Source organism: Paroedura picta, chromosome 6 (assembly GCF_049243985.1).
Source record: "Paroedura picta isolate Pp20150507F chromosome 6, Ppicta_v3.0, whole genome shotgun sequence".
Lineage (NCBI taxonomy): Eukaryota > Metazoa > Chordata > Lepidosauria > Squamata > Gekkonidae > Paroedura > Paroedura picta.
The window spans coordinates 127,512,240-127,536,436 of NC_135374.1; positions in this window are offsets into that span (position 1 = coordinate 127,512,240).

Below are 24,197 nucleotides of genomic sequence, written 5' to 3' on the forward strand. Positions count from 1 at the left end.
CCCAATTTGGTGTCATCTACAAACTTGATGAGTAGTCCCTCCACCCCCTCATCTAGATCGTTAATAAATATGTTAAAAAGTACCGGGCCAAGCACCGAGCCCTGAGGTACCCCGCTACTCACCTCTCTCCAGTCTGATGAAACACCACTGACAACAACTCTTTGAGTGCGGTTCTCTAACCAATTCCCTATTCGCCTAACTGTCTGAAAATCCAGATTGCAGTCATTTAATTTATCCATCAGAACATCATGAGGAACCTTATCAAAAGCTTTACTAAAATCCAAGTAAACTACATCAACCAAATTTCCACGATCCAGCAAACCTGTTACTTGGTCAAAGAAGGAAACCAGGTTGGTCTGATAGGACCTGTTGGAGATAAATCCATGCTGACTTCCCTGGATCACCAAATTGTCCTCCAGATGTTTGCAGATTGCTCCCTTTAATATCTGCTCCATTATCTTCCCCACAACAGAGGTCAGACTCACTGGTCTGTAGTTTCCCAGGTTATTCTTCCTCCCTTTTTTGATCGGAATAACGTTGGCTCTCTTCCATTTTGGGTACAGCGGGCTTAATATCTGGTCCTGAATAATTTGGTGTCAGATGCAAATTTGCCCACTAGCCAGGTTGGTGTAGTAGTTAAAAGTAGTGACCTCTAATTTGGCAATGCAGGATTGATTCCCCACTCCTCCACAGGCAACCAGCTGGGTGACCTTGGTTGAGTCACAGTCCTGTTAGAGCTGTTCTTCCTGGGGAGAGGACGGAAAGATGATTGGAAGCCTCTTTGAGCCTCCTTCCCGTAGTGAAAAGCAGAGTATAAAAACCAACTCTTCTTCTTCTACAGTATGCACCCCTCATTCCACTCCATTTATTAATAAATTAAATAGTGCCGACCCCAATAGTGATCCTTGTATTTTGATTGTTGTTCATTTTGTGCAGCACAGGACAAGAATGTGACTTCTTCAGGTCCAGATAGCTGTTCCATTTTAGCAAGGGTGTGTATTTTTATGAAGAAGGAAGCACAAGCCATGCCCAAATTGATGGTGAGCCTTCTTTGTTAAAAAAAAAAAAAAGAAAGTATTTTTCTGGGTGAATTTTGGCCGTGTTGATTTGAGCACCACCTGTGAACTGCAGAAGACCCTGCGGGTGGCTGCTGCTGCTACGTGGCCACAGACCTATGAGGAACAGAAAGTACATTACTAACTGCAGTGAGGATCTCACTTCTATCCAAGCAGGGAAGAATTCTCGATTCCCACATATTGACCACCCGCCTCCCACGAAAACAGTGTCATCCAGACACTTACTCCAGAATGCAAAGTCTGAGTTCATCTTAAAATGAAAGCCACCCTCCATTGTCTCCTCGGGATGTGGTCACTGAAGATCTTGGGTCTGAGTGCTGCTTTCTGTGCACCTAGTCATAAACTGAAGGGAAAAGCAGTATCCGCTGCCATGCTTCCCCTCCCTCGTCCAATTCCGTTTGTGTTCCTTCACGCTGGTTCCCCCCCTCCCCACTCAGCAGCCCCCGCATAGTTGGCTTTGAAGCAGCTTGGCTCTGGAAGCAAGGAACGCGCAAAGATTAGCTCAGGTAATGGCAGAACAACTGCTTCACTTCCTGGATTGGCAGAATTAGAGGCAGTGGACAGCTTGGCCTGGCAGGCTTCACGGCTGGCATGAGGACATACTTCCCCAAACATTGTGGAATAGATTGCCTGAAAGCCTGGGAAGACTCATCAGCTGCCCCCAACGGCCCTGTACTCCACAAAATCTGCACTGCAGTATGTGACCAGAAATTCTTTTTAAAAAATAGGTTTCCAAAAAAGAATTCAACATTTAAGTTTTTAATTCCCATTCTGATTTAATTTTTTGAAAGTTAACCATTTAGCAAGCGTCCTTTTCCCCCCTCCCCCTCCTAACTCCCACCAAAAATGGAGCGCTTCAAAATCAGGAAAACTCCAGGTTCTCCACTCCCTAGTGAGCAGCGTGGAGAAATATAAATTAAAATTAGTTTCAGCGCTTTGAATTAATTATTCTATTATTGCTTATTATCTTGCTCTGTGGTTTTACGTGCCTCTGAACTGTAGATGGGATTAAAAAGAAAAAGAGAAGAGGATCAACTAATTAAACTCCAGCCTTAAAAACAGACAAAAAACAAAACTTGAAAGCCCTGGGAAGGAGAAAAAAAAAGGGAGGGGGATTCATTAAACTTCATTAAAAACCAAAAAAAATAAATAAAAAAAATTAAGTCACAGAACATATATCTATCGTCAGTACAAATATGTTTCATGTTCATTTACTGCAGCTGCTCAGCCAAAAAGGGAAAATAATCAGCGTGTTGGCAGGACATCTCCCATTCGTAGAACCTCAAGAGATTATAAAAAGAACGTTCATTTAGACAAAAGGTTGTAACTCGCTAAGTAATTTCCTCAAACTGTTTCCCTTTGCCTTGAAACACAAGCGGGTCGATTTACTGCACATGATGAAGTTGCATCATTTGTTAGTCACTTGAGGGGAAAATCATTAGCCAATAGCAGGACTCATTTAGTTTGAGAGGGAAATGACCAATAGGGATACAGGAAGGTTGTGATGAAGGTAACAAGACTAGAAGGACAGGGGATAGAACAGAGATCCAGGGAGTTGAAATTTTATTCTAATTAGATCAGATGTTTTTCAGTGCTACTCACAGAAATGAGAATTCACACAGAAGAACAGAAGCTCAAGTAGCATCTATCCAGGATTGATTCTGCACGAAGAATTTGCCCCTGGACAACCTCTCATTGCTGGTGGGTTTTAGTGCTGCTTCCACATGACATTGTCGGGAACCTGAGGCTGTGCAGGGGCTAGCATGCGTTTTGGCCAGATTTGCCTCGAGATAAGGGAAATTGCCAAAACTGGATTTGCCACATCTTATCGCACTTTGCATCAGGGAGCAACCAGGGCCAGCCCATTAGAGGGAGAAACACACAACAGTCTCACTAGCATTGCCCTGCCCTTATATCCGACCTCCCCTCTCCATTTCCTGCTTGCAAGAATTTTTTTCTAAAAATATGGCAAAGAATCATAGAAGCATAGAGTTGGAAGGGGCCATAGAGGCCATCTAGTCCAACCCCCTGCTCAACACAGGATCAGCCCAAAGCATCCTAAAGCATCCAAGAAAAGTGTGTATCCAGCCTTTCCTTGAAGACTGCCAGTGAGGGGGAGCTCACCACCTTCTTAGGCAGCCTTTTCCACTGCTGAATGACTATGAACAAATTTTTCCTGATATCTAGCCTATATCGTTGTACTTGTAGTTTAAACCCATTACTGCATGTCCTCTCCTCTGCAGCCAATGGGAACAGCATCCTGCCCTCCTCCAAGTGACAACCTTTCAAATACTTAAAGAGGGCTATCATGTCCCCCCTCAACCTCCTTTTCTCCAGGCTGAACATTCCCAAGTCCCTCAGCCTATCTTCATAGGGCTTGGTCCCTTGGCCCCAGATCATCTTCGTCGCTCTCCTCTGTACCCTTTCAATTTTATCTACGTCCTTCTTGAAGTGAGGCCTCCAGAACTGCACACAGTACTCCAGGTGTGGTCTGACCAGTGCCGTATACAATGGGACTATGACATCTTGTGATTTTGATGTGGTCCACGGTGCTGTAGGCCTGCAAAGCTACATTCCCCAGGTTAAAATAAAATGTTCTCTTCACTGTGCTCATATGTTTTGTTGATCAGGCAGTCAAGACACATCCCCATTTGTATTTTCTGATGTTTGGGTTTTAACGGGGAAGGGGGGGGGCAGGTGATGAAGCTGCCCTCTACCGATCAGCTTGGTGTCCATGCTCCACGTTTTTAAGTCTTACAGTTCACACAAAATCACTCATTACCACAGCCAGCCTCTCACAAATCTACCTGAACATAAATAGAGACCAAAAACACCAAGAATCCCAAAGGGGGGGGGGAGATGCTTTATTGTTGTACCGTTTCTCCATAGCAACGGGGAAGTGTTAATTTTTAAAAATTCTCTTGTGGTGTTACCGCATAGAAATACAGAAGTGCCTTTTTTAAAAAAAATTAATTTTTGGTCTTGGGAGGAAGGAAGTTTGAGTCCCCAAAACAACTACTGTGCTGGGATTGGTGGCTCAACAAGCTGAGGAGCAGCAGGAGAAGTTTACTTTGTTTTCCCTTGCGTTGCCCTGGCTTATCCCTCCCGTGCATAATCCATTGGTGGGTCTACCTCACGGGTTGCCCTGGTGGAGGTCAGGAGTCAGTAAATGTTTACCGGTATTTTTTTTTAATCTCTCCCCTCTTCTAAGGAGTTCTGGAGGGCAAACCTAGTTGTCCCCTCCTCAGCAGCCCTATGAAGTAGATAGGATTGCCCGCCTCAAGGTGGGGCCTGGAGCTCTCCTAGAATTACCAGAGACCTCCAGATGATGAGATCAGATTCCCTGGAACAAATGGCTGCTGGGGAATGTTGGCTCCATGGGATTATATCCTTTTAATAGACCATCCCTCCACAAACCCCGTCCCCCCCCCCCAGCCTCCACTCCCAAATTCCCAGGAATTTCCCAACTAGAGTTGGCACCCATGGAAAATGATTATCTGAGAGACACAGAGAGTAGCTAAGCACCTCTGTGTAGAAGTTAGTTTAATGTTATTCAGTGGGACTCATTCCCTGAAATGTGTCTTTAGGAACACAGCCCCAATGAGCTTCATGGCAATGTGGGTATTTGAATACTGGCTTCTCAAATCCCAGCCCAGAGCTCTAAACCACAGGACCACACTGGGTCCCCAAAATAATTGACAATAGCCAGGGCCCCAAGAAGGCATGTCTGGCCTCAGTCAGGGCCAAGGTCTTCTGAGTCCTGGCCCCTACCTGGTAGAATGATTTTCCGGATGAGCTGAGGACTGTGACTTGGGCTGGTTCCGTTCCACAGGGCCTGTGAGATGGAGTTATTCTGCCAAGCATTTGGTTGGGGCCAGTGCCAACTGGACTTCCTCCTCCACACCCCCAAGACCACACTGAACTGTCTATGGGCAGCATCATAAGAAAAACCATGAGCTGACAGCTGTTGATTGTTTGAATGTTGATTTTGATTATTTTAACACGTTTAGTCTAATTTTAATTAACTGTTTTAATATAGGATGGAATTTTATTTTGAACTATTGTATCAATGTTAGAACAGGTTGGAAACGGCTCCATTTGAATGAATAAAAATAAAAAGGAAGGAATATTCATAGGGGAAGGGCAGATTCCAAACAACATTAAGGGGACAAAATTTTCAGCCTAGGTTGTAACTCTCTGTTGACGTCTTCCACAGTGTAATAATATTCAATTAGCAGCATGGACATTCACCCCAGAAACAGGAATTTATTTTCGTAATGGACACTACTGTAGCATGAAATTGGAGGAGGATTTTCTTACAGCCCAAAATGGATTACAATCCTTTCCCAAATGAAAAATGCAGTTTCAAGCTGTTGCCTGGACTTTGGCTTTCAGTGCAGCAAGAGAGCAAATTCCAGTTGTGTTGCAGGACGGTCTACAGACCAGTTTACCTGCAAACTCCCGTGACAAGCAGCCGAATCTGTGTACAGGAGACAATTCTTTCTTCCCCTGACTTGGTACCTGCGTGCTACTCTTCAAACTGTCTCCCATTAATCAAAAACACCGGCGCTGGGCAGGAATTAGGCCAAAAGCTTCAGAAATGGGGCTACCACAGATGAGACAAAAATCCTGGGAGGTTTAGCAGAGAGATCTTTTTGGGAATTTATTAAGTGGATCTGGAGTGGACAGATGATGGAGTGAGCAGCAGAAGAAAATGATTTCCCAAAAGCGAGATTATCTAAAATCAATAATCAGCTCAGGAGGGGAAAGCTACAACAAAAATTAAAATTCCATGGACCACCACAGAATGAGCTCCCAAAAGGGCCAGACAAAATGGAACGCTAGCAATTTCAGTCAGGACTCCTGGGCCTGAGAAGAAAAATGTTTTTTAAAAATTAAGAGATTACCTTTCCACATCATAAATCATCACTAAAGGGCAACACTCCCCCCCCAGTTCTGTTGGCTTCCCCCCCTTTCCTGTTTGCTCCTTTCACCGCAAAGCCACTTCCACGCCCGACACTTATTAACTGATGGGAAATGCTTTATGTATCCATTATTATAGTGGAAATAATGGCCTGAGACAAACAAAAATGTCCAATTTTGAAACTAATCATTTGGGAGAAATTGCCAATGGTACAGTGAAAAGGAATGATTTCTCAGTGGATCGCTATCATTGCTCATTCGTAGATGTGGATACCCATTGTTCATGCAAGAACACTTCAGAGAAAACACTACTAATAGTCTTAAATTAGAATCCAAAAATGCACCATCATTGCTGTTTAATAATTTAGCAATTTGATGTACTTGGCCTCATAAGACAGTGGATGATACCCAGCATGCAGTTAGGTGAACGTTGTTGTGTCCATCTGAAGAGTTCACAACCCGGACATCTTTATGAAAAAACACGGTCCACGCTGCGATAAAGCACATACTCTAAACATACAAACAATTTCACATATTAACACACAAAGAATGAAGCAACAAAATAATAAAAGAAACAGGATCCTTATTGTTCGATGATCAGTATGTTTCATGTTATGTAATACAAGTGTTGCAAATTCTCGTGTGTATCATGATTCTCACATCATATTGGATTACCTCCCTTCAAGGATCGCTGCCTTGCCGTGGCAAGGGGGCTTGCGTAGCTCAGTGAAGCTATGAGCTATGCCGTGCAGGGCCACCCAAGACGGACAGATCATAGCTGAGAGCTCTGACAAAAGGTGATCCACTGGAGAAGGAAATGGCAAACCACTCCAGTTTCTTTGCCATGAAAACCCAATGGACAGTTCCAAAAGGCAAAACGATATGACGCCGTAAGATGAGCCCCTCAGGTCGGAAGGTGTCCAATATGCTACTGGGGATGAGCAGACGGCTAGTACGAGTAGCGCCAGAATGAATGAAGCGACTGGGCCAAAGCCGAAAGGATGCTCAGGTGTGGAGGTAACTGGTGGTGAAAAGACAGTTCAGTGCTGTAAAGATTTTTATTCCATAGGAACCTGGAACGTCAGATCCATGAATCAAGGCAAGCTGGACGTGCTCAAACAAGAGATTACAAGACTGAACATCGACATTTTAGGAATCAGTGAACTCAAATGTACAGGAATGGGTGAATTTAATTCAGATGACCATCAGGTATTGTACTGTGGGCAAGAATCTCGCAGAAGAAATGGAGTAGCCTTCATAATCAATAAAAGAGGAGGAAAAGCAGTATTGGGATACAATCCCCAAAATGACAGGATGATCTCAGTTCGAATCCAAGGCAAAATATTCACCATCAGAGTAATCCAGGTCTATGCCCCAACCACTGCTGCTGAAGAGGATGAACAGTTCTATGAAGCCCTACAACACCTTCTAAAAGCAACGCCAAAAAATGGTGTGTTTATCATCATGGGGATTGGAAGCCAAAAGATAACTGGGATAAGTTTGGCCTTGGAGTACAAAATGAAGCAGGGCACAGGCTGGTAGAATTTTGTCAAGGGAATACAATGGTCATAGCAAACACTCTTTTCCAACAACCCAAGAGACGACTCTACACGTGGACATCACCAGACGGTCAACACAGAAATCAGATTGACTATGTGCTCTGCAGCCAAAGATGGAGAAGTTCTATCCAGTCAATAAAAACAAGACCAGGAGCTGATTGTGGTTCAGATCATCAGCTTCTTGTTGCAAAATTTACTTAAATTGAAGAAGGTAGGGGAAAGCCCTAGGCCACTCAGGTATGAACTAATGAATATACAGTACAGGTGACAAATAAATTTAAGGAATTAGATCTGATAGACCGAGTGCCTGAAGAACTATGGACGGAGGTTTGCAACATTGTACAAGAGGTAGCAACTAAAACCATCCCAAAGAAAAAGAAATGCAAGAAGCTTTACAAATAGCTCAGGAGAGAAGGGAAGTGAAAGGCAAGGGAGAAAGAGAAAGATACGCCCAACTGAATGCAGAATTCCAGAGAATAGCTAGAAGAGATAAGAATGCCTTCTTAAATGAACAGTGCAAACAAATAAAAGAAAACAATAGAAGAGGGAGGGCCAGATATCTGTTAAAAAAATGGGGATATGAAGAGAACGAACATGGGTATGTTAAAGGACCAAAATGGTAGGGACCTAACAGACGCAAAAGAGATTTTAAAAAGGTGGCAAAATTATACAGAAAAACTATACAAGAGTGAGCTTATACAAGAGTGAGCTATACAAGAGTGAGCTTAACATACCTGATAACCTCGATGGGGTAGTTACTGACCTGGAGCCAGACATCCTGGAATGTGAAGTCAAATGAGTCTTAGGAAATCTGAGCAACAATAAGGCTAGAGGAGGTGCCAGCATTCCAGGTGAACTATTCAAAGATGATGCAGTAAAAGTGCTACATTCAATATGCCACCAAATTTGGAGAACTCAGCAATGGCCACAGGATTGGAAAAGGTCAGTTTATATTCCAATCCCAAAGAAGGGCAATGCCAAAGAATGTTCAAACTACCGCACCATCGCACTCATTTCCTAGAGCAGACCAGCCCAGACTGCTCTTTAGAAGGCCAGATCCTGAAGATGAAACTCAAATACTTAGGCCACCTCATGAGATATTCCTGTGACATTTCCAAAATCCAGTGCAAATTTGCTATGTGGTCACGAGTTGAAAGCCCCAGTCAAAAACCAGCTTGAACATCCGGTAATTCTCTTTCAATTATTGTTGCTATGCCCTGTATGATTTTAAGCAGGATTTTATTAGCATGAGAAATGAGAGTTATTGTACCATAACTGACCAGTTTTATGAGTTACCCTTTTTTGGTAGTGGGATGAACACAGATGGTTTCCACTTCTCTGGCCAATTATTAGTTTCCCAAATTTTTTGGCACAAAGCTGTAATGGTTTTGATTGATACACATCTCAGCAATTTCACAGGTATGGTGTCAATGTGACCCATTATGCACGGGGGTTTTAGCGCACATTCGGGGTGGAATGGCGGCGACTAAAATCACGGATAACGCACGGAGCCGGCTGCAACCGGCTGCAGCTTCGGTGCATGCCGCCGAAAAAGCCGCGTCAGTGAAACGCGGAAGAAAGCGCAGCTTCCGGGTGAGCGGGGCGCAACCAGAAGCGGCGCCCGGATCGGCGCGTGCATAATCGGTTACTCTGGGTTTTGCCGCCGTCGCGCCCCACCCCGTGTATAACCGGTATGCGTCGCGTCGTCCCCCTCCGCGTTTTCCATGTGACCCGAAATCGCCGTTTCGGCGGCCGTGCATAATGGGCCTGTGTGAGGATTTGTTGTTTGACAATTGACTCAAGGCCATTCAATTTCCTCCTCAAGAATGGCCAGTTCAATTTCAATTTCAATTTCAATTTCAATTTCAATTTCTATTTCATTTTGAAGACAGGGAACTTCTGTTCTGCATGTATACAGTTCTACTGTGTATTCTCGCCACCTGTTCTTGATGCTCTGTTGGTCAGTCAGTTCCTTTCCCAGTTTATTTTTCATAATGCGTTTGCAAGTAGCAAATGGCATTTGGAACCTCTTTACTTGTGGGAAAGCATTTCTAGTGTGTCCCTTTTTGTAATCTTCTTCTAACTGCTTACATTTTAGTAAACTTCAGTGGCTATTCTTGCTGCCTTTTGAAAATCTGCATTTAATTTTCTTGCTTCCTCCCTTTTGCCTGCAACTTTTGATGCTTTTCTGCATTCAGCTTACCATTTCATCTGAGAGCCATTTTGGGTTTTTTTTTTTTCTGGATTCTTTTGTGGTATGTATTTAACTTCTGTTCCAACTACAGTTGAATGAATTTCCTGCCACATTTCATCAGGCATCTTCTCTGTTGTGTCCAATAGTTGAAACTGATTTTTTACCTCCACTGCATATGTGAGTGGAATGTTATTTACATCAAATTTCCTTAACCCTGATGTCTTCTTGATGTATCAAAGCTTTGTTTTGATTTTAGTCAGTAGCAGTTCATGATCTGAACTGCAATCAGTATGTTTGGACAGCGAGGACTGAACTGTGCCCTTTGACTGCATAAGATATAGATGGCTTGGTTCCGGTGTAGCCCATTGGGCGATGTCCAAGTTATACCTGATGATTATGCTGTTTGAACCAAGTGTTCATGATGTGAAACTGATTTTCATGACAGAATTGTGCCATCATTCCTTTCTGCAAGTCCAAAGTTTCCAGTAATGTCTCTCTCTGCTTGTGTGCCAACTTTTGCATTAAAGTCACCCATTATGTAAATGACATCCTTCTTGAGTACTTGTTTTAAAGTGTCTTGAATGGCGGTATAGAAGTCTTCAGTTTCTGCCTCTGCTGCATCAGTTGTTGGAGCGTATACTTGGACAGCTGTGATATTCATTGGCTTGGCAGAAATTTGGATTGTTATGATTCAATCATTGATCATCAAAAAGCTTGAGATAATTTTTTGTTTGCAATGAAAGCCATGCTGTTCCTGAATATTAGATGGTGAAATCATCTGATTGAAAGAAACCATCATCTGTCCGAGATAATTCACTAACACCGAGGAGGTGAATATTCAACCTGACTATTTCTCTTTTGACATTTTCCAATTTTCCTTGAGTCAGTCTTCTATTCCAAGTTGCTGTTTGGTGCATCTTCGTAGAACACTTTCACCATTGGCAGCAGCATCACCTGAGGTTCCTGCTGGGTTTGCCCCAGGCACATCATAAAATCCAGGGCTACTTGCTGCAGGTCCTTGCTTCTCCCCAGTAACTTGTTGGGAACCTTCTGGCCTGAGAGGCTCACCATTGGGCCCCTTAACCCTCCCCATTTACCTGGGCTTTACCTGAAACCAGCATGCTTTGGTGTGCATGGCTGGATTCTTCTTTCCTGACTCCTGGTAAGTTCACTACCATCCCCTGCCAGTTATGAAAGACCTGGCAACTCTAACTAGGAACACTGGAGGGGGGGCACAAGGTTTCACTATGCGTGATATGAAAAGTGGTCAACTTTCTAGAGTGCTTGTATAAACTCTAGCAAGGACTACTACTCTAAGAGGAGCTGCCCTTGAAGACAATGTGGATGAATTCATCCATTGAACTTTTTATGAAGTTTAGCTGCTTTTGGTACTCGTTACACATCTGGACTTGATACAGTCCTAACCTTCTGAAAACGTTTATCACCTGGGTTCTACATATTTGAAGCACTACCTCTCCCATATCTACCCACGTTGCCTCTGAATCAGTTTCTTCTCTTGGTCTCCCCCACCTGGCTATAAGGCATGTTATTCCTTTGTCTAGGTTGTTTTTCTGCTTCTGTGCTGCAGCAGGCAAATCTAGCTACAGTTCCCCACTGAGATCTTTGATAAGTCTTGCAAGATCATTCTTTTTTACCAGGCTTTCTTGCCAAGAATCTCCCCCACATTCAGAATTGCTGCTCTGTTCAGAGTGTGTGTTTTTATATTATACTAGCAAGAAAGCCCGCTGGGAGTTCAATCCCAGCAGCCGTCTCAAGGTTGACTCAGCCTTCCATCCTTCCGAGGTCAGTAAAATGAGTACCCAGCTTGCTGGGGGGTAAAACGGTAATGACTGGGGAAGGCACTGGCAAACCACCCCGTATTGAGTCTGCAGTGAAAACACTAGAGGGCGTCACCCCAAGGGTCAGACATGATTCGGTACTTGCACAGGGGATACCTTTACCTTTACCTTTAGCAAGAAAGCCCATTGCAACCAGGAATAATGCAGATCTCTCTCTCTCTCTCTCTGTCTCTCTCTGTCTCTCTCTCTCTCTGGCTGGCAGCAGGAGCCATAACAGGTAATCAGGGCTCATTAGCCATTTGGGGTGGCTGTCTCTGTCTCTGTCTGTCCCTCACAGCAGGAGTCATAGCAGGTAATCAGGGCTCATTTGCGGCTTGGCATGGCTCTCTGTCTCTCTGTCTCTCTCTCAGGCATCTGAGAGCAAAGTGGCTAGTGTCCAGGGAAGGAGGGCAGGAGCTGTAGGGGCAGAGCCTGATTGGCCCTGTTCCAACTTAGACCCCCCAGCCCCAAGGAAGTAAAATTGTCCTCAACCAGGGCCAACGTTTTTTTGGCCCTGGCTCCACCCAGGTGGAACCTTTTGCCAAATGGGATCTGGGACTTTAAACAGCTCCTCTGGGCCTATGGCTGAGGCCTAGAAACAATGTGTAATTACTATCCCCCTCCCCACCTATAACCTATCCAACTAAATGTCATCTAATAATGTATTATTCCTCCCTCTCTTTCACTTGGGGAAAGTGGCAGAGGGAAACTAACTTAGTCATTTTAAATTTAATTATTAACTTTAATACTTTGTAAACTGTCCCGAGCCTCCAGAGAAGGGTGGGGGCATACATGTAATAAATAATAATAAAAATAAATAATAATCATGAAATGTAGCCCCCAACCATGACTGAGAAACCCGGGACTTATTGCATTGGTGGTTTCCCTAGGTTTCACTGTATGTTTCCACCATTTTTTGGAAACCCTTCTGCTTTCCCATCAAGTATACAATGCACCTCATTTGGGATTAATTTTGGATTCTGAATATATTTTCCTCACTTCAGCCCTCAGTTTGCCTCCTGGCTGCTTTATCTCTGGCTTATTTGGAAGTCCCTTTAGGGCAGTTCTTCCCCCTTTCACTTAAAAGTTGAACTTAAATCAGAAGTATAAAGAGTCCATTGGATTGGTTCCCCCACACATCCTTCTCTGTCTATCAGAGGATGCTCCTCCACTCCAAAATCACCCACTTTGGACTCGTATTTGGACTCTATACCTTCTTCCATCTCTACCACCCTGTTTCCAGTTTACAGTCTCAATCTGTTCCTGTTTTTCAGTTTACAAATTATTATTATTACTAGCAGTAAAGCCTGCTGTAACCACAAACGCAGCGGGCACTAGCATGGCTCTCAGGGTGCTGGGGGGGGGAGCAGCTAGGAGGGAGAGCAGGGCCCAGCAGAGGCAACCCTCCCCATTCCTCCAGCCCCATATGCAGGAGGCTGGGAGGCAGGAGGGGCAGTTGCAGGGATGATGCCGATGGGTGGGCAGTGGCTGCGGACGGCGGAAGGCAACTTTCCTCCCTCTTCCTTTCATGGTGCCTCCCCCCCCCTGGCAACTGCAAACGGGCTGGGGATGGAGGCAGGGAAGACCCCTATCACTGGCCATCCCCTGGGCAGCCTCAGCAAGGCCTGGCAAGGCTGCAGACACCCCCGGCAACCAGCAAAGGGTGATAGCCACCTGGCACCTGTCATGGGCAAGCCAGGTGATGGCAGGAGAAGGCTTGGCAGCCATTGAGTGGGGAGGTTGGTGGAAATGGTGGCAGCTGGGGTTGCTGTTGGTGGACAAGGGCTTGCCGGGCTTCTGTTGCGGCGGCAGGGAGGTGGGTCTTGCCAAGATTTGGCAGAGGACCGAATGGGCTTTTTTGCAAGGTGGGACTGGATGGGAAGCGGTGACAGGGAACCAGGTCCTGCCACTACCGCTGGAAAATGGCCAGCAAAGCCCCCAGAGGGCTCGGCAGCCTTCTCTCAGGGCAGGGAGCTGGCTCCTGGTGCTGCCACCACCACAAAAGGGCCGCCGAAAGGCCTGTCACATCCTTCCCTCCCTCGCCCCCAAAAGGCCCTGAGAGGTGGCTGCAAGCAGCCCTCCTGGCCGCACTCACCTGTGGGTTGAAAAACCGTGATGCAGCTTCCATAAGCCTCGTTGGGGCCCAAAAAGGCCTGGGGAGGCATGTCGAGGTTACAACATGACTTTTCAGGCCAGGGGGGAGTGCGGTCAGGAATCCTGTTCTTCTCCCCCCCCCCCCACCGGAGCTCCACCAAGGAAGGAGCAGGGCACCCTCACTTCCAGGAAAATATGGAAGTGACATCAAGTCTAGGAATCACCATAAACTGCTTTCTGGAAGTTCCTAGAATGCTGTGATGTTGATGCTGGCTGCTATTCCATGTCCCCCCATGCCCAGTCTCCTGCTGATTGCCAGCCTGGGCCTGGGAACACTTTAAAGGAAGACCGGTCACAATCCACAGCTTAAACAGGCCCGTGGAGAAACTTTCCTGAGAAAACTGATTCCTCAAGAAAAAATACAGGGGGTATAGTAGGGGTCTGGAAAGAATCATGGAGGGGGGGGGGTTGGTGGCCATCACTGCGTTCTCCTCCACAGAGGGAAATGGTGTGCTGTCAGGGAAACTGCGCAATTGGATATCGTGCAGGCCAATATATGCTGTAAAGAAGACAGGAACAAGATCAGGAAACAAAGGTATAAACTGCACGGAGCTTTTATTCCAACCCCAGATCGATTCAGTCCCTGCCCTCTACACAGAATGCGATTTCCGTTTGGATTTTGGGTGATTTAAATTTTCCTTCTGCAGCAAGAAGGATTGATCCGGAGTGACCCTACCTTTATTGTGCGATATCTTGGAGCGCTTTTAATCCTCAATATCTGGATTGGGAAAGAAAGCTCCGTGGTAGAGAACCTCTGATAGGCTACACCTGGTCATGTGACACACTTGCCTTAAAGGAGAAGCCCCTAATTTCTCTCAACTTCTGTTGATCCTGGATTTTTCCTCCCTCCTCTGCCTTTTTCGATCCTCTCCCCCTCCCTTCCAAGAAAAGAAAGAGGCTCCCTGCCTGGGTCCTCCCCCCCCCCCTTCAAGAGAAGAGGCTTGCCTCCCTCCCCCCCCCCCCCCGTTCTGAGCCTCCCTAACCACGTACAGAAGACTTTCCTGTTTCAATGGGGAGGAGTGGGGGGAGAGGAAGAGCCGAGTTCAAAGTGATCTGAATTCAACAGGATTGACAATGGAATAAAGAAAGTAAGTGCAAAATTTGAGTTCAGTGGCATCTTTAGGACTAACAGTGGCTAATTGTGAGTACAAGCCAGTCTTTCTCAAGTTTTTTACCATTGAGAACCTCTTGAAACATTCTTTAGGCTTTGAGAAACCCCAGAAGTGGTGCAATGGTTCAGGATATGGTTGGGAAGCAGAGCTGTGGACATGCCCACTATTAAGTTTGCGGGTTCAGTGAACACACACTCCAAGTCTTCAGAACAGCTCTTTTTATTTAGCGGCTCTAGCAACAAACTCCCAAATACTGAATAGAGAAAAACAGGCAAACTCATGCACTTTTACACCTTTTAGGCAGTTCACTGCTGCCTCTGATTGGCCCTAAGCATAGCAATCCAATTGGCTCTAAACAGAGTAATCCCATTGGCTCTAAGCGGAGCAATCAGATTAGCTCTAAGCAGAGCGATCTGGTTGGACCTTAACAGGTTCCTTTGATTGGTTAGCTCCTTGGCTGGCAGAAACCCTCATTTAAATCAGTGGCCTACAGACATAACATTCAACTGGGGCCCCACTCCCTCCAGGCCCATTATTGACCTTTTTGGAAGGGTGTGTGTGTCTACATGAACATATATAGTCATAAAGGTAAAGGTATCCCCTGTGCAAGCACCGAGTCATGTCTGACTCTTGGGGTGACGCCCTCTAGCGTTTTCATGGCAGACTCAATACGGGGTGGTTTGCCAGTGCCTTCCCCAGTCATGACCGTTTACCCCCCAGCAAGCAAGCTGGGTACTCATTTTACCGACCTCGGAAGGATGGAAGGCTGAGTCAACCTTGAGCCGGCTGCTGGGATCAAACTCCCAGCCTCATGGACAGAGCTTCAGACTGCATGTCTGCTGCCTTACCTCTGCGCCACAAGAGGCTATTGTGATATATAGTCATATCACCTGATAAATATTTAATACATTTTTTAAAATTATAAAAAAAAATTAATGATCTCCCACCCATTCAGGAAACCTTTCCAGGGCCATCAAGAAACCCCAGGGTTTCACAAAACCCTGGTTGAGAATGCCTGGTAAAAGCTTTCATGCGCATGCACAGTAAAGCTTGTACCCTCAAGTCAAAGTTGTTGGTCTTAAAGTTCAGCTGGACTCAAACTTTGCTCTGTTGCTTCAGACCAACACAGCTGCCTTCCAGAATCGAAGATCGGGTAACATTTAGCTAGAAACTCCTGGGTTTTTTTTGTTGTTGTTAAAGGTCTGTAATGAGAAGGTGAGATCAGCACCCTCTTCTTTCTGCCAGTGTTACCCAAACCCTGCTGACACCCAGGGGCCCATTTCGTACCCTCGTTATAATCGCCGAGTTGTGATTCTCCCAACTGCTGTTTCTCTTTCACACTCTCAGGCAATTATGTACCCACAGCTGGGATATACACCTTCAGGCAAGGGGGGCTGTGTCCCCCTGGGTAGATCTCCCATCCTCCTTTCCTCATCCCTTGTTCTTTCCTCCCCCTGAAGTTGCTCCTCTTATCTTTCTTGAGTGCTACTGTTTAGTGTTGTAAGGCAGTGGTCCCCAACCTTTTTATCCCCGGGGACCACTCAACGCTGGACAATTTTACTGAGGCCCGGGGGGGGGGGTAGTTTACTCCTCTACTCTCAACCACTGCCCTAACGCTCTCTGGTCGCTATGGTAATGTTTAAACATCCCTTCAAAATAAGATACAGACACGCCACAACAAGGAACATAAGGAACATTTTATTTTCATGGAAATTTTAACTCATGACAATGACAAATCAATGGGAACCCTGAGCTTGTTTCTCTGCAATGAGAGAGTCCCATCTGGGAGTGATGGGAGACAAGGACACCCGATGTGTGTTGTAAAGGGCCGGGGGGGGGGGAGAAGGCGTCCTTCAGGGCCCACCTCCAATTAGTCGAGGGACCACATGTGGTCCGCAGCCCACAGGTTGGGGATTGCTATTGTAAAGAATGTAAATGACCTTGTCTAGATCTTCACATCTGGGTGTTAATACATGTGAAGGATGGTTTCAGCTTGTAGTTTAGATAGCATGGCCTTTCTGTGGGAATGCCTTTTGTCACTCAGACCCCATGAAAGGGGAGGGACTAAGGGTATATCTGTTCCTGGAAAACTCCATGGGGCATCTTCAGCAATGTTTTTCAAGTTTCCTGGAGCTGCTCCCCCGAGAGTCCCAATAAAGCTACTTTTTACTCATCTCCACTTTTTGCTCATCTTCATGAGCAAGTCTCTGAAAGTCATGACACAAACTCAGACGGAGTATGGTGTGGCCAGCATGGTGTGTGACCACCTATATAATTCCACCTCCAGGCAAGTGTTGGACAAGTCATTCTTCAACCCCACTTTCGTCTGGATGGTCCGGTGTTCCTGAGGAGGTTAGGAGAGGCTCTTCTTTGCCTGCTTTTTCTCTGGGAAGCAAAACCTTTTAAATTTTTTTTTGCTTCGGGGAGCTGACAGCGATTGCTTTGTTGATGGTATGCTGCTTTTGGGTCAAAATGTGTGTGCGTGTGTAGGAGAGGTGTGTATGTAACTCATGGATTTGGGGGGAAAGGCACAGCGATGGCCTACAGCAGGGGTAGTCAAACTGCGGCCCTCCAGATGTCCATGGACTACAATTCCCAGAAGCCCCTGCCAGCATTCGCTGGCAGGGGCTTCTGGGAATTGTAGTCCATGGACATCTGGAGGGCCGCAGTTTGACTACCCCTGGCCTACAGTTTAATGATGGTAAAGAAAGCAAGAAAAGTCCTTTCTTTATTTGTTAATCTTTGCATTGTTTGGAAGACAAAGAGATTTGGGGGGTATGAGGGGGGAGATCAGTGATTTTCAGGAGGTATGGAGTTTATCTCCTGGGTGAAAACTGTTATGCATTTTCAAGTGGAAAAAGAAGATGGTTAAAGCCTGCTTTCCCCCAGAACTTATCATTTATTTATGTCTCCCTTTTCTTATTTATTTATGGGCATTTCTATGGTGCTCATCACTGTAGTATTTGAACGCTAACAATCAAAAGGTCATTCCTCTGAGCAAATGCACCATTTCTTTTGGTTCACCTTTTATTTCTCAAAAACTCTTCCAGCACTGGAGAACTGAGCAGGGGAAGGAAGCAGAGAGCTCAAGTTCTCGCCTCCACCACTTGCAAATTCCTTAGTCCTCGACGAGAAAAGTTTTTTTTTTAAATTTTATTTTAAGAAAAAGAAAAACAACGAAATAAAAATAATCCCAAAGTAATTCTGGATCTCTTCTTCTCCTTTTAAGACTGCTGAAGGGAATCTCCCCCACCCCATTTTCTGCATTCCAGCCACATAGTAGAACGGGAATTGAGGGGGGGGGATCAATAATTTTATTATTCAGCTTGATGAGAGGGTTTTTTTTTATAGCCATGGAAATTATAGTGTCCTTCATGCTCCAACTGGGGGCTCTAATGGCGAGTCGATAGCTGGGCATTGCCAATATACCACTTAAAACAATATTTACTTCGTTCTGCCACAGACGATCACCTCTGATTTCCCTCCCCCAAGAAGCATGACTTTTCTCTAGGTCACAGACAGCAGTAGGGGAAGGGGGGGGGGAGAGGAATATTCTAAGTCATAAACTCTTCAAAAACACCATTAAAATAGATGAGTCAGTTCATATCCATTGGATTTTAAATCACAGCAATCTTCCACCTCTTCCTTCTGCCAGTCTCACCCCCAAACACTCAGAGGGGAACTATATTTTTAAAAGGCTGAGCTTCCCGAGGACTCGCAAGTCAAGTCTTTGGCAGGTTGCCCAAGGAAGCAAGATTCCCAGCCACCATTTTAGTGAACGCCTCTGTCTGAATAGAGTGCAGGGCCCCCCAACGTGGTGCCCGTGAGTGCCAAGGACCCCGCCAGGACTTCCCTTGGAGCCTGCTGAACTTTTCGTAAAGCGGGTGGGGCCATTGTGAGACCGGGCTTGCTACTGGCTGTCCTCAGTCAAAGTGAACGGGTTTCCACTGGAGAACCCGGAGGGCTGCTAAGCATCTAGACTTTCCTTAGTGTGTGGTTCCATCCCCCCTTCGTGTTTTCCTTGTTCCCCGGTGGTGTGAGGATGGAGATATTCTGTCTGTCTCCACCTCCTGTGGGAGCTATTTTGAGGTTGGTGCTCACCACCTTCTCTCAATTCCAATGTGTTCAGGGGGTCCTGGTGTGTGTGATTTGCGCACGCGTGTGCACGCACGTGTTCCTTTTCCAGCCTGTGGCCACCTTTGGAATCCTCACGAAGGCTGGTGTGTCCAGCCACAAAATGGCTGCTGCAGAAGGCCAACCCAATGACACCATGTCAAGGAGTGGGGTTGTGTATAGTCCTACCAGCAACGCCTTAAGATTTCAGGCAGAAGGTCTGCTTAATGGGGGAAGGAGAAAATCCCTTTCACACATACACACATTCACACACAGAGGAAACTCAAGTGCAGGGGACAATAGGGATTTTTTTTAATACATTGAGTAAGAGAATAAAGCCAACACTGTGAAGGTAGCTGCTGCTGAAACTTGTTGTTGTTGTTGTTTTTTTAATTGGCACCGATCAGATTTCTGCTGGCCAATCAGAAGCCCTGCTCATGTGGTCCCATGAACTTTCTAAAACAGGGATAGTCAAACTTCGGCCCTCCAGATGTCCATGGACTACAATTCCCATGAGCCCCTGCCAGCGAATTGCAGTCCATGGACATTTGGAGGGCCGCAGTTTGACTACCCCTGTTCTAAACCACTTGTTGGGCATCAGGAAAGGTGTGCCTGTGGGCACCATGTCGGGGGCCTGGGCTAGTCCCTTATTGCCATGTCAATGTGTTCTTTAGCCGTAGTAGAATGGGACTCTGTCCGATAAAGGGTAAATATGCAATATAGTGCAAATGTGTATGTGAAAATGTTGAAAGGTCAGATGGTGTTGAGCTAGAGGCTCTCCATTATTGTTACAGGACACAGACAATCTATGATTGCAAACTGAAAACTGTGGCCACCCTCCCCCCATTTTCTCCCCAAGAAAGTTCTCTGGTCCTGTATTCCTATAGAGAGAGGCAAAGACTTACCTGTAGCCGCCATTGATGCGGCGGAGGAGCGGGCGGCGGAAAGGCACGCTGGGGGGAGGTCCTATGGCGGCAGAAAAGGCGGGCGCTGCGCAAGAACGGCGCAGCCGCACCGTTGGCGCCTGGGCGGGGGCTCGGGGTGCTTTATAAGGCACCACGTGGAGGAGCCCTGCCTCTTGGCGCCAGGCTTGCAGCCCGAGCAGCTTCCCTCCCACCCGCCCTGTCTTGTTGGCTGTTAAGCTTAAGTCTGTATGGCCACTGGATGATGTCTATATATTGCATTTTGTCACAGCTGGCGGTTTTGGCATGGGGTGGAGCCTGTTTGGGGGGAGTTTGGTCTGCACATCAGACTCCCCAGGTTGGGGACCTCCCTACGAGGTGGCAGGTCTGCAAGCAGGGCCGACCCAGCTGGGGAGGCTTGGGGCTCGCAGGGCCAGGTAGCCTGAGGTGGGACCAAGAAGGAGGTGGGTGCCTCTCCTTGGCACCCCAGGGCTTACAGTGCCGGGTGGCCTGGGATGGGGCCGAGGGAAGTGTGCGCTTCCTGTTGGCACCCCAGGTGGACACTTCCTTATGGTGGGAATCCAGCTGCAAGGGGACCCGCGTTCCTGGGGTGGGCCCCAGGGCGCCGCTGGCTCTTCCCGTGGGTGGGATCCCAGCAGCAAGGAGACCTGTGTTCCCAGTGAGGATCTGGATGGGCTCCAGGGTGCTGCTGGGGTCTGGGTTCTTGTGGTCTTCTGACTGCAAGTTAGGCTCCCTCTCCCATGCCATGCCAATACTCCTGTGGAGTATTAATAAAGTTGTGGCCTTGTTTAAGCCAACTTAAATGTGTGCGTGTCTTTCTTGAGCCCAAAATGCCCTCCTGCAAGCCAATGGAGAATTATGTACAAACAGGGCCGGATTTTCCTATAGGCTAACTAGGCTTCAGTCTATGGCCTCAGGATCAAGAGGGGCCTAGATTCCACATTTTTAAATAAAGGTTAGTACCAATCACAACACGTTTCCTTTAACATGTCGATATATATCACAGTAATGATGTATTTTATTATTTTATTATCTCTCATGTAAATTTCAAACTTAAAAATGGGAGGTGAAAGGGACATATAAGTGGAATAGCCGAGGGCCTCTTTTCCTGTAAATCCGGCCCTGTGTACAGATGCAGCTGAATCCCAGAAATTGTGGTTGGGCCCCATAGCTAAGATCACTAGCTGACATATTTTTTAAAATCCCAAACACTCTATTGCTGTGTGTTCTGGTTAATCTGCTTTGATGAAATGTTGAGGGTTAATGGCTAGCCGAGTTAGAAAGCCTTTGAGGGACAGGCTATGCAAACAGAATTATGTGGAGAGTGTCCGTTTAAAAATGACAGTGGAGAACTGACAACTGAAGAAGAGACAGTTTAGCACTTACTGAGGACTGGGAATGATGCTAAAAGAGGAGTGGAAGGATCACTGAAGGGCCCATTCTGCACACATTGGATAATGCACTTTCAAAGTACTTTTGCCGCTGGATTTTCCTGTGCAGAACAGGATAATCTACTTCAAAAGTGCAATGAAAGTGCATTATCTGACATGTGCAGAATGGGCCCTGATCTCAATTTGAACCAAAAAAGGGACATAGCTTCTAGTCTAGAGAAGTAATATCTGGTCAGTGAAAAGAGAGAGATGTCTTGAGAAAGGAGTGTATAGAGAAGGAGTGGTCAGTGTATAGAGAATTATTTGGGGAACTTGGCTGTGCCTTCAAAAGTTGAAGAGTCAGTGATAATAAAAACTTGCACTTGAGTATTTAAGCAGACCCTGAAAACAAAGCCTTTTTCCTCAAAGATTCAAGGACCTTGTGGAAAAGCAAAAACACCTAAATGTTGGCACTTTTTTTTTTTTTTGCCTCTTTCCTCCAGTTCTTGATCTGGGCCAGCATCAAAATATATCAGTAAACTATATATTTTTGAAAACGGGTCACTTGCTACCTGAGCCTGTACAGCCCTCAGCCTGTAATAGCCCTTCTCTGTAGCTGAGCCCCTATTGGGAGGGAGCCTTAAGCCAGGAAGGGCTGGTAAAGAGTCAGATCTCCACCCCCCCCCCCAAACTTCCTGCCACCCCTGGAATGTGCTGGGTGAAAATGCAGCCAGGTGTTGAGGGAAGGAGGGAGATAAGGGAGATAAAGGGGATAAAGTAGAGACCCAATGAGTTTCCTGGTGTAGAAGTGGAGTGGGGGGAAACCCTTCCCAAGGAGCCCTGAAGGCTGGCATCCATGTACCCCCGTGGGGCACAAGGCCACAGTCTCTGCTCCCAAGCAGCCCTTTTCTTCAGAGGAACTGATCTGTGCAGTTTGACAAAGATCTGTCATTCTGGCCTTTTTAAACATCGTTTTTCTCCTACTGGCTGCAGTAGAAGCACTAAGGGGGAGCAGAAAGCAGGGGTGGGAATTCTCCCACTCCAGCAGGAGCATGAGAACCCTGTTGCCATCACCAGCCCATTCTAGCCACTGCAATGCTTAAATCACCATTTTAGGGGCGGGAGGTGAATTTCCTCAAGGCCAGACTGGCCAAGGATTCGGGGGGTGGGGGGTTAGGTGGGCATCATCTGGGCATGGAATTGAGGTCACTGTGGGTGGGCAGGTAGTTGTGAATTCCCCGCATTGTACAGGGAGTTGGACTAGATGATCCTGGAGGTCCCTTCCAACTCTATGATTCTATGAAAGCTATAAGACCAAACCGCCAGACATTGTGATTTCTCTGCCATTTGATGCGTAGCTATGAAGAGCAAGGTGTAGGCAGCTGCAGGGGCAAGTTCTGTTGGGGACATTGGGCGAGGAGATGGTCCTTGGCTGGCTAGATTCTAGGCCCAAATTTCATGCACAGGCACAGTTGTGCTTAGAAAGGTGACTTGGCCCCATTTTTAGGATGAAGAATGTATCAACCACCAAAAACCGCCCTGTGACTAGAAGCACCAATATATGGTAAAGGTAAATGTAAAGGTATCCCCTGTGCAAGCACCGGGTCATGTCTGACCCTTGGGGTGACGCCCTCCAGCGTTTTCCTGGCAGACTCAATACGGGGTGGTTTGCCAGTGCCTTCCCCAGTCATTACCGTTTACCCCCCCAGCAAGCTGGGTACTCATTTTACCAACCTTGGAAGGGTGGAAGGCTGAATCAACCTTGAGCCGGCTGCTGGGATTGAACTCCCAGCCTCATGGGCAAAGCTTTCAGACGGCTGCCTTACCACTCTGCGCCACAAGAGGCTCTTAATATATGGACAACATGCTAAAAGGAGTGAATGTTTCCAGTTGGGCACAGAGCCCTAGAGCTGCCGGGGGTCTTAGAGGACATGTCATCCGGGGTCCCCGACCTGTTTCAATGCAGACCCAATGGCTGCCACAGGAGGCAAAGGCACGCACACTGAGGAAACCCGAGGGCAGAGGAGGAGAGGGGCATTTTTAGTATGCTGCTTCAGTGAGACATTATTTTACAAATTCAGGTTTTGAGCCATTGGAGTATACAGGGAAATGAGTGATAGGTGAAGAAAAAAATTATTTTGGATCTATAATCAGAAGTTCTCTCACCATGGGGACTCAACGAAGGTTTAGCATTCGTATTTCCCCGTGGATTTTCATTTTTGAATTTAACTTCTCATTTGTGAGAACCTTCTGGGAGACAACACTTCTTGAAAGGAGATTTTTTAAAAAAGGGCTACTTGCAAGTTGCTTTGGTTTCCAGCCAGTAATTTGTTTCCTCATTAGGACATGAAACTTATACCCTCAACTATGCTTCATTAGTGTTTGTGCGGGGAAGTTTCCATCTTAGACAGAGGCATTTGATATAAGCCTTTTGTATAGGCTCTTTGAAAGCTGCTGTTTCCTTCGGATCTATTGGTTTTGAGGAGTGTTTTATGAAGGAATAGGAAGCCAGGGTCTTGTGTGGAAAGTTTCATAAACCATAGACATGGTACATATTTCAGCTTGGCGTAGGTCAGAATGGAGTTTGTTAAAACAGTTCATGCTTTGTGCATGCTTGCAGTTTTAGATTTTAAGACATGTGTTTTCAAATGTGTTTTGATTTGCTTTTGAATAAATAATTGGTAAACCAAGTGGATTTGCAGCTCAAACGTTTGGTGGCTGGATTTTAGGCCATTTGATTCTTGAAGTCTGTAGACTTCTCCCCAAAAAGAGACATTTCTCAAGTGTTTTTTTGCTCTAATAAAATGTGGCACTTCTTGAGAATTTAGCTTATTGTTCATTTTCCTGGTTTTTAAAAAATCCTCCCAATTAATGACACAACTCATATTCAGGGGTAGTCAAACTGCGGCCCTCCAGATGTCCATGGACTACAATT